The 12,397-nt window shown below is 41.0% G+C and overlaps 1 pseudogene; it reads left to right on the plus strand.

The window, feature by feature from the left end:
- LOC143713536 (uncharacterized) overlaps window positions 1-12,397 on the plus strand; it is a 57,070-nt pseudogene that overhangs the window by 13,923 nt on the left and 30,750 nt on the right.

Here is a 12,397-nt window from a genome sequence, read left to right on the forward strand (position 1 = left end):
TCAACGCAGCGTCTCGTTCCCTCTCAGGGAACCAGGGTTACATACGTAACCTGAGACGTTTTTACAATTTTGGAAAATATAGAAAAATACAGAAAATGTAAGGTTTTGTATTCATAGATTTTCATGTTTGTATAAACAATGAATAAACATTACTGAAAAATTAAGCTCTTTTATGATGCATTTCAAAAAAAAAGAAAAAAAAAGAATGTGTTTCTTGCAAAAGCAATAACTTGAACTTTGTCTCCAACAAAGATCAAGTTACTGTCCATCAGTGATGTATTTGAATAAGGCATTAATGCAGTGCGTAACACTGAAGTTATTGAATATTTGTAATAATAAAAAATCTAATAAAAACATAAGTGTTGTAGTATAACCATCAGGACAGCAGTGATGTGTGAACTGAATTTGGCAACAATACAGTGAATTACAGTGAAGTTATTGAATATTTTTCCTAATCAAAAGCATTAAAATGATACATTTACAATTGTATATACAATTAAAAATATTTTTCCCCCGAAAATAAGTGTTGTAGTATAACCAACAGGACAGCAAGGATGTGTAAACTGGATTTGGCAACAATACAGTGAATTACAGTGAAGTTATTGAATATTTGTCATAATAAAAATCATTAAAATTATACATTTACAATAGTATATACAATTAAAAATATTTTTTTCCCCGAAAATAAGTCTTGTAGTATAACCAAGAGGACAGCAAGGATGTGTAAACTGGATTTGGCAACAATACAGTGAATTACAGTGAAGTTATTGAATATTTGTCATAATAAAAATCATTAAAATTATACATTTACAATAGTATATTCAATTACAAATATTTTTTCCCTAAAATAAGTGTTGTGTGTAAACTGAATTTGGTGACACTATAGTGTGTGACAGTGAAGTTATTGACTGTTTTCGTAGTAACGCTTTTCGGGGTTTGCACTTTGCAGACGGTCCCTTCGGATCTGTCTCTCAGCTGCATGCGCATATAGAGAACAATGTATTTTATCCATTGCGAAGGAAAGCTCGTTTCGAGGAAAATTAGGTTGTAGCTGCTTATCTACGTTACTACGATTAAATAGAGGGGTTATTTGTGTAGTAACAACGTTTAGCTCACGAGTTATTGACCCGGGAATTTCGAATCTGTGAATTTATCGCCAACTTTACTCAACTAGACGAGTTCCAGTTCACACGCAGGCGCCTCCGCGTCGTGATTAGATCTATTGTCTGATATTTACTTCTTATTTATTAAATCCAGGCAATTGGTTGATGAAACATTTATTAAAATTAAAATACAATTAGTACAAATCGAAATTCACTTTAAAGAAAGGCTTTGTGTCTTCTGTTTGAGGTCTCTGTGAAAGTTTTAAAACAGTATTTTAGTGCCGCTTCAGAGCGGTCGCGTCCGTAACGGAGAACTGTCACGTCCTTACATTGTTTTTTCCTCATAAATGCGAACACGAAAAATAAAATAAAATGAATATTTTATGTTCTGTGGAGGGCCAACCCTTCTTCATCCGGTGGGTAGTATTACTTTTGATTTGCGCAGTGTAATTCACAGAATTACAAAAAAATATATTATATATTTATTATATATATTATATTTTTTTTGTCACACATGGATGCGTGTGTATTTCCCTCATATTAAATATAAAACGCATGTGTAGACTGATATTTTTCTAATGTCTGGACTCTTTTAAGGGGGTAGCCTATGAATAAACAGACGTTTCAATATTATTGGTATTAAATGCATTTTCTGAGAATTTATATCGTTACAGCCTTAGAATGTTAAGTTCTACTACTGTATAGCTATTTTGGTGAAAGTAGCTAAAAAAAAACGCATTACAATTCTGAGACAGTAATATTGTATGGTAATGAATTACTTTTAAATAACAGTAACAAGTAATGTATAATGTATTACAGTTTGGAAGTAACTTGCACAACACTGATAATATATTCCAGATGAATATAGATATATTTGTGGACTTACATCGATGCATAAAAGCAGTACACAGAGCAGCACGTACAAACATTTGCAGACTTGTCTTCCCGTGTGCAACACTGAATTCAGGATGCATGGAAAAAGTAATTTTGGTTCCTGTGACAATCGCGATTAACTTATCTGTATAATAAACTGTTGAAGCGTGCATTCCCCTGAACAATGTTGAGTATTTATATGGTATTTATTTTCCTCCATGAAGTTTCGAAATTTGAAACAAAATGAAACAAAATTTCATTCTTTTTATTTTTAATTAACTTTAATGACTTCCTCAACGATTCCATCTCTGTTAAGAATATATTACATTTGGGTATGCATTTTGCTAATTTTTGTTTATGGATGTACTGAGGGGTGAAGGGGCATCTGTGTGTGGACAGGTCTTTGCTGGCATGTGATACGATAACACACTTCCTTCTTGCACTTTTCCGAACACCGAGTCAACCAGAGGTACATTATTGGCTATCGCCATTGTTGTTATCAGTGGAGCCACGTCACTGGGAAGGTCATGGTAGACTTCATGCACCCTGAGGTGAACTGACTCCCTTATACAAGTTGCTCCTATGCAAAAAATTGCTCCTATGCTTATTGTTTATATAAAGTAGGTTAAGCATATGTTTAAATGAACAAACATTAATGTGAAAAGCCTGAAGAGGTATTGATTTGGGCTTTTGCTTTATCATCTAACAGAATAAATACTAAAAATGAATAGTAAAATACAATGTATCCTATAATTTAGCACATGATTATTTCATTTGAGTTCTCACAGAAAATGACTAATAATAATAATAATAACAACAACAATAATAACCTGTAATGCCGGGGTATTATGTGGGGGTGCAGGACCACCACCGGTTTGTTTTTTTCTTTTCTTTTTTTCTCAGCCTTTTTCTTGGTTGCTTTTATAAACAGGCAAACATTTATTAACAATGATAATTTGTACTACTCCTAGTCTCTTTTAAAAAGTCACTATGTAGAACATTATAGTACTTCACTTTTAGTTGTTCTAGTAGTGGGTGGTGACTCTGACATTATAATGAAAAAAGTTATTAATTATTTAGAAATGATTAAAATACAAAAATATATACTGTAATAATTGATAAAAACATTTAACTTGGTCACTACAAACTATTTTGTCTGCTACTTTTTGCCAGCCCTCTCTCCTGGCTTTTGCACACTTTGAGGAGTTCCCTGGGGTTTAATTAAAGGGCATCTTGCAGGTAAAAAAAAAAACTAAATTAATTCATAGCCTTGTATGAAAATACCATATGAAAAGTTAATGCAGGATTTAAAATGTTTTAAAACAACATAAGGGCACCAATTTAGTAGATAAAGTGAGCATTTCTTTGACTGCTCGTAAAAAACGCTTTTTTTCAGCATCGCGTCATTTTACGTCACACGAGGGAGTTGTATGTGTGCTCTGCGTCAGCTCAGCTCAGTGCTGAGTAGGTTGGTATTCAGCGGTCGTGAGTCAGTGTTTTCGGTAGTTTTTGTATTTTAATTTATCATCGGGGTGAGGTCCTCAACCAGCGACCAAAACGCGCTCACCTCCCTACAACAGAAGCTCTCCACCACAGTTTCCATGGGACGACACCGCCCACACAGACACCTGCCAAACACAGCGACACAGACGCTTACTACTCACTCCTTCTCCCGGTAAGCCTGACTGTGTCAATGACAATCAATCACGAGGAAAACGAGTTGGCACAATCAACAATAATCACACTGAAGACATGACCAGCCTACTCGGCGTCGGCTACGTTTGCAAACAACATTTTCACCGGAGAAAAAGGTAAAAGCTTAGAAATAAACACTAGGGGTTCACAGGTGGGACTGTCGAGCTAGCCCATAGCTAGCATAATATACCTTCTATTTATAGATCTTCTGACTAAGTTTAGGGTACTTATCTGAGCCAACGACATAATCACTGTTACTAGATATAAAGAAAATGTTGACTTTCACTCGATGCTATTCACTGACAGTAAAAACAAAAGTTGTTATTGAATGCACTGCTGTTCATAGACTACTAGCTCCAGCGGTCATTGCTGCGTTTCTAAATGGTAGCAACTCACCAGGAGACTTCACCAACTCTCCAGTCATTCTCCTCTGACGATGCATTTATTTATTCGCACGGGATAAGTATTACCTAGTGACCTCTAGTCATTTGTAATAATTGCGGAGTTTGTCTGAGATCTTAATCCCGTGCGAATCGGCCATGTCTGTAATTTGTAAAGTAAAAATTCCCCCGCAAATTACCTACTATATTTTGCCGAATACCAAGGTCCAGTGATAATATTAGTCCCGTGCGAATCGGCATCTCTGTGATTTGGGCGGATCCGTATATTTTTTCAAGGTTTTTGTTTCATGTGCGCCTTTTTATCCATCTTTCGCGAAGAATGGAAGCTGTGTTGGAGTGTTTTGATAGTATTTTGGGTGCTGGGTCATATCGCTATACACAACTACACAATTTACAGAAAGTGAAAGCTGAAAATCATCAGAAGAGCAAAAACAAAACGAAAGGCTGAGGCTACCTTCCACCACGTCTACCTTATGTGACGTCATCGCCGAGTTGCGTAAAAAATAACCGTCACTTACCAAAAACTACAAAAACTGTAGTTAATGTACCCATTAATCGACAGTGGTGTTTAACCTGCACCATGGCCTTTAAGCTTTCAAATTCAGAATAACCTTCAAGCAATAACTCTTGCTCTGCTGCGTAGAAAAACTCACAGGTATATCTATGAGAAAAACTGAGCGCGCTCTTTGGCCACGGTGAGCAGCCAATAGCAGCATTGCTGATCAATGTTTCTACTATCATACATATCCCCTTTTAAACCAGCGCATGAACGCGCAATTTGATCTCGGATGTTTTAAGCAACGTACAAAGAACGGGACCCTGATCATTGAATCCTGTGAATCAATCCAGGGAAAGTGCAAAATGGACAACAAACCACAAGCAGACCCAGAAGACAATCAGTAACAATAAGTAAGTATAACCCACACCTAACATACATAATTGAATAATAACAATACAACAATATTGTGTTTTTGCAATAATAATAATAAGTAGAATTTTTAATACTTTTTTCACATGTAATTTCAACAATACAATAACAAACACCTTGATTTTACAACAGGCTTCAAGGAGAAAGACGACTTCGATGTCCAATGTGTTAAGCAGACCACCATTGAAGTAACAAAAATACCATTCCCTCACAAGCCTCCCAAAGACACTGCTTCGCTAACCATACTTGAAATAAAGCCCACGAACTCCAAGCAGTCGGTAAGTACAATACTAACATTTCTAATAAATGTTTTTACACACCATATAGAACAGTTCATGTAATTGTATTACTTTTTAAAATATCTGCATTATTTAAATTGTGTCATAGGCCAACATATACACAATTTGACAATAAAGGCCCAGCTCAGTGCAATGCCAGGCGCAACACAAATGTTTTTACTTCAGGACAACGCAGTTTTCATTTTCTCGTCCTATACACCACATTGTTTAAATGGCAAATTCCTCTGTGCGCCCTTAGGCTGCTGCTCTGAAAACGAGGTGTGATCAGGCGAATTGCTGGAGCGTTGGTATTTTGAGGAACTGAAATAATCTGCGCCATTTACCAACTGAAACCTGACCTAAAGTCAAATGCGCAATTTTTTTGTTTTTGTTATTTAAACAGCGTATTAGTAATGTGTGCATACTGTATAGGCAGGTCCAACACGCACGTACAATCTGCTTATTACTAGGGTTGGGTACCAAAACCCGGTACTGATATGTATCCAATTACCTAAGAAACCAATATGTACCCGGACCAAATCAAAATACAAATCTCAATGCCTCATTTCAGTGAAACTAATGCGTTAGCTGGTGGTTGAAATATTTCTCTCTGGATCTTTGAAACAAACGTAAAAGCATCATCACCGCATGTGATTGCTAGTTAACCCTTCAATGCACACAATCGTTCACACCAGTGTGATTAAAACGTTCAGATTGATCATCAACTGTTAAATTCAAATCTGCGTTCACATGTTGGCTGGCACTGAGCCAAAGACAGACGCGCATGCTCAATAACAATCCTTTCATTTGTGTAAATAACTAAATTCTTCTACTCTATTCTTCTGAACTGCAATACAGACTAACATAGTGCACATTGTGCTTTAGATCAACTAGCATGAATCATGATCATTATAAATGATCCTGATTATTTCTTAAATGACAAACCACATTCACTTACATATATTTAAGAATAAAAATATCAGCCAAGCACTGACTGACATGTCAGAAAAAATAATTGCTGAAATGTAAAGCTGGTTTGTAGCATACCAAGAATACAGACTACTTTGCTGTTATTAGTACTGTAACTGTGATTTAGTGTTTAATTATTGTAGTTGAGTTAGGTGGCTTAGGTGTTATTGTGAATTTGTTCTGTTTTCTTTTTTTTAGGCTACTCCTATTTATATAGGCTACTTCTATTTATATATTTCAGTAGACTTTAAAAGTTTAATATATTGTTGTTTTCAATAAAAAGCAGTTTTTTTTTATCTCATTACCCATTGTTTTCAGGCTCTTTTTTCAAGTATCGGTTCAAACACTGTTTAGGTACCAATACCGTTTTAAAACTTTCGTTTTGGCACCAGTATTGAAAAAAAACCAAAGAATACCCGACCCTACTATTACGCACACACACACACACACACACACACACACACACACACACACACACACACACACACACACACACACACACACACACACACACACACACACACACACACACACACACACACACAAGGATGCACAGCAGCACACAAACCAATCAAATATTAAAAATAAAAGGATGACAATGTAAAATAGTATTATTGTGAACATAAAAATATGGTGGAATCCTGCTTGTCTCGTACAGTAGATGGTCTGCTTGCGCACTATCCTCACGCATGAGTAAATCCGTTTGCACTTTGGAGACACGTTCAATCTTTCCACTAACCAATTCTGTCATGTTTGTAGAGAATCCGCCATGGCACAAGCGCAACTTGCATTTAAGGGGAATGGGAGATGAGACTCTGATTTTTGCACGTAATGCTCAAAACACACCCATCATCTAAAACATGTTTTGAGCCTTATCTCAAGAATCAGTGATATGCTTTTTCCAAAAGCTGCTGATAAAACCCAGTTATTTTGATAACACATTGAGAACTGCACTTACCACCACCTATTATTCTGTTTATATATTTAATTTTATTATGTTAAATCTCACTTTCTTTTTTTTTCAAATATCTGCAACAAAACAAAAACAGCTTCCGTACCATACATGCACATCACTTACTGTTGGTAACATCAATCATCAAGCTTTCTAACCTATCTAGTTATTTTTTTTATATTTTTAATATTCAAAAATATGAATATTAAAATAAAATTTAAAATAAAATAAACCTCCCAATTAATTTGCTTATCCAAATGTTTTTTCCCTTTATTAACTAATTATGACATATTTTCTTCATTGCAGATCACCAAACTGGAAGCATCTGTCCACACAATGGACATTTCCAACACTACAGTCACAGTAAATGACAACGGCTGTGAGCTGAAGACCTGCTGCCTGGCAGACGCGACAGGAACGATCTCACTGTCCTTATGGGACTCACAAATCGATCTTGTGGAAGTAGGCAAGTCACACTGCTTCACAAATTTGTCTACCAGGAGATTCAATGAAAACGCCACACTGACCACTACACGTACATCCACTATCACACCAATACACAAAAAAAATCAGTACCTACTACTCCGCCCACACTACACACAAGAGATCACAGGTGCAGCAATCACAATTAAAAAACAATGTCCAAAATGCCATACCTTGTCCTCAAAGGACAACTTCCTGTGCAGTACCTGTAAATACTACGTAAAGGTACCAGTTACATAACAAGATGTAGTGGATTTGTAACCATTGAACAGAAACAACAAGAAACATCTCCATCCATCACAAATTCCCTTCTAACACACTTTGTGAACAAAAAAAATAAAAATGATGTGAGCACCATGGACAACCAAGATATTGAGGAATACTTCATGACATTTGGTCCGCTAGCGCTCACATTCACTGACAACAATCAAATAATAGATATTCAAACACAACAGCAAAACACAGCAGAACTCTATAACAGTGATGAGGAACTATGTGCCGTAATAATAGATGTCCCTGAAGATCGACATGGTCCTCACTGCAGAACATGAAATCCACGGGAAGGAGTGGGATCCAGATCCACCACCAGATGAACCAGCATTTTGGTGAAGGTGGTCGCCATTGTTTACTCTCATCAATGTAAGTCTACATTTTGATTACTAATATGTGACCCTGGACCACAAAACCAGTCTTAAGTCGCACGGGTATATTTTTAGAAATAGCCAACAATACATTGTATGGGTCAAAATTATCGATTTTTCTTTTATGCCTGTCACGGTTGGTAAATCCTATGTCTGCTCCTTGTCTCGTGGTTCTGTTATTGTATGTGTGTGTGCTGTTTAGAGGGGCGTGCCGCTCATCAGCGCTCGTCAGCAATCACCCATCACCAGCTGCAGTCTATCATTCATGTGTATATATTCTCATCAACTTCTCATCTCCTTTGTCAGATCGTTGTTTGTGGTTCCCGGTGTGTGTGTGTTCCCAGTCTCGTTCAGTCGTGTGCTTCTCTTGTTCCGGTTCTTGTTCGTTGGATGTTGGATTACTGTTCGTTGTTGGATTTTCACCACCACTACCACTGCACCCTGCACTGTCATCTGACCATCGGAGTCCCTGCGCTACTAACCTGTTTGCCTGGACTTTGGACTGCCTTTCTATTTCACCATTTAAATAAAGAGTTAACTGCAAATGCTTCCGTTTGATCACTCATGACAGAACGATCAGACCAAAGCATGGAAGCAGCGGGAAACTCCTCTGGAAACTCCTCCTCCAGCGGGAAGCTCACTGGATGATTTTGTGAGTAGCAGTATTCAACGAATGGACACTCAAGAAAATAATCTCCACGATACTGCTCGCGCTGTCCAGGCGTTAGTGGCGCAGGTGTCCGGGCTCACCCAAAAGCTTCAACATCTTCGTGTTCCCACCGCGCCACCCCCGCCGCTGATTCCCCCATCACCACCAGCGGACCCATCCCAGTCAGAGCCTCGTCTTCCGGTCCCCGAGCCATACTCAGGTGAAGCAAAATTCTGTCGAGCATTCTTAACCAGATGTGCTATGCATTTCTCCCTGCAACCCAGGACGTTTCACGAGGAACAGACCAAGGTGGCATTCGTGCTGACGCTTCTGACTGGGAAAGCGGCGCTATGGGGAACAGCGGTGTTGGAGAACCAAGACGAATGCTGTTCCTCGTTCCAGAGGCTCTCCGAAGAGATGCGGCGAGTCTTTGACCGGGCCGCGTCAGGAAGAGAGGCTGCCAGGGTATTGGCGGAACTTCGCCAAGGAGAGAGGTCCGTATCTGACTTTTCCATTGAATTCCGAACCCTGGCAGCCGAGAGCCGATGGAACGAGGAGGCGCAGTGGGACATGTTCCTGCATGGGCTGGCTGACCGCGTCCAGAAGGAAATCTACGCCCTGGACCTGCCCACCGGACTTAACGATCTCATCGCGCTGGCTCTGAGAGTGGATGCACGGCTGTCTCGAGTCAGCAAACGTTTTCACCCTGATCGTTTTCCTGGAGGGATCGAGGGGCAGCGTCCAGGAGGCGAGGGCGCGGTCAGCCCCATCCACGATCACGGGCCCATGCAGGTGGCTCGAGCCCGGCTTTTCCGGGAGGAGAAGGAGAGGCGGAGATCCCTGGGCCTTTGTCTGTACTGTGGTGGAGCGGGACATTTCGCTTTCAATTGTCCGTTAAAAGGGCCCAGCCCGGCAGTAAATATGAGGCTACTGTCGGGTGGGATCTCTGCCGAGAAGACCTCATCGACATCTACCTTCCTCCCGGTAAGGCTCCGATGGTCAACTCACCTCCACGATTGTCGGGCACTACTGGACTCAGGGGCGGAGGGTAATTTCATGGACCATTCATTTGCACTAAGATTTCAAATTCCCCTCAAACCCCTTTCACACCCGATCGACGTTCACGCCCTCAATGGACAAAAACTCCCCACGATTTCACTGATCACTGAAGACATCACACTCATCACATCCGGCAATCATTCGGAGACTATTTCCTTTTACATTCTGGACACTCCACTAGCACCCATCGTTCTTGGTCACCCATGGCTCACCTGTCACAACCCCAAAATAGACTGGCAAATCAAATCGGTGGCATCATGGAGCAGTTTTTGTCATAAGTCTTGTCTTGTGACTGCCTGTCCGTCTGATCCTGTTCATGTGTTACAGGAGGAGACAGTGGATTTATCAAACGTGCCCACGGAGTATCGGGATCTGAAGGAGGTGTTCAGTAAGTCTCGGGCTGATTCTCTTCCTCCGCATCGTCCCTATGACTGTGCTATAGACTTATAAGGGCAAGTTATATTCACTCTCTGTCCCAGAGAGAGAGGTCATGGAGAAATACATTTCTGATTCCCTAGCAACGGGATTCATCCGCCCTTCCTCTTCTCCAGCGGGGGCGGGGTTCTTTTTTGTGGGGAAGAAAGATGGATCGTTGCGACCTTGTATTGATTACCGGGGGTTGAACAACATCACGGTAAAGAATACTTATCCTTTGCCGTTGATGTCTTCAGCTTTCGAGAGGTTGCAAGGAGCATCTATCTTCACAAAACTGGACTTAAGGAATGCTTATCATTTGGTCCGCATCAGGGAGGGGGATGAATGGAAGACCGCTTTTAACACCCCTAGGGGGCACTTTGAATATTTGGTTATGCCGTTCGGCCTTTCCAACTCCCCAGCGGTCTTCCAAGCACTTGTCAATGACGTGTTGCGAGACATGATCGATCAGTTCATATATGTCTACCTGGATGATATATAGATTTTTTCTTCGTCTCTCCAGGAACACGTGCAACACGTTCGACAAGTGCTTCAGAGGTTGCTAGAGAATGGGCTTTTTGTCAAGGCGGAGAAATGCGTTTTTCATGCACAGTCTGTTCCTTTTCTAGGTCACATCATCTCGGTTGAGGGAATGCGCATGGATCCTGACAAGGTTAAGGCTGTGGTGAATTGGCCAAGTCCAGATTCCCGTAAGGCCCTACTGAGGTTTCTGGGGTTCGCCAATTTTTACCGGCGTTTTATTCGCAATTTCAGCCGACTAGCCGCGCCTCTGACCGCCTTGACCTCCCCCAGAACGACGTTCAGGTGGTCAGACGCAGCAGAAGCTGCGTTTGTCAAACTGAAGGGTTGCTTCGTTTCAGCCCCCATCCTGATAACCCCTGATCCATCACGTCAGTTCATAGTGGAGGTCGACGCGTCAGAGGTGGGGGTAGGTGCAGTGTTATCCCAGCGCTCTCCTTCAGACGACAAGATGCACCCTTGCGCGTTTTTTCGCATTGTTTATCCCCTGCCGAAAGCAATTATGACATTGGCAACAGAGAGTTGTTGGTGGTCAAGTTAGCTTTGGAGGAGTGGCGCCACTGGTTAGAAGGGTCAGGGGTACCTTTTATCGTCTGGACCGACCACAAGAATCTGGAATACATTCGTACTGCTAAAAGACTTAATTCCAGGCAGGCTCGGTGGGCACTTTTTTTCGGACGTTTTGACTTTACTCTCTCGTACCGCCCGGGTTCCAAAAACATCAAACCCGATTCTTTATCGCGCATTTTTGACCGTTCCGATCGCCCGTCTACTCCCGAGTACATTTTACCAGAGAATCTATTCATCTCTACACTCACATGGGAGGTCGAATCGAAGGTCAAGAAGGCCTTAGAAGGGGTAACGCCTCCGACTCGTTGCCCACCGAACCATTTGTTTGTGCCGGAGAGTTTACGGTCCAGCGTCATTCAGTGGGGTCATTGTTCCAATGTGGCTTGTCATCCAGGAGTCAATCGTACTATGTTTTTGGTTAAGCAACGATTCTGGTGGCCTCTCATGGCTCGTGACGTTCGCAGTTTTGTATTGGCTTGCTCAGTTTGTGCCACGGGTAAAACTTCCAATCAACCTCCAGATGGGTTACTCCAACCGCTGCCGGTGCCTTCGAGACCCTGGTCCCATATCGCGCTAGATTTTATCACCACCCTCCCAGGGTCACACGGTAGTTTTGACCGTGGTGGACCGGTTCTCGAAGGCAGCCCATTTCATTCCCTTGCCCAAATTACCTTCAGCCAAGGAGACAGCGTTGGTTGTCGTTGACCACGTCTTTCGGCTTCATGGCCTCCCGACAGACGTGGTTTCTGACAGAGGACCCCAATTTGTGTCCAAATTTTGGCGAGAGTTTTGTAAACTTCTGGGGGCGACTGTCAGTCTGTCCTCTGGGTTCCATCCCCAGA

The sequence above is a fragment of the Siphateles boraxobius genome, unplaced genomic scaffold (genome assembly GCF_051911475.1).
Source record: "Siphateles boraxobius isolate OS27281-9 unplaced genomic scaffold, OSU_SipBor_1 52, whole genome shotgun sequence".
NCBI lineage: Eukaryota > Metazoa > Chordata > Actinopteri > Cypriniformes > Leuciscidae > Siphateles > Siphateles boraxobius.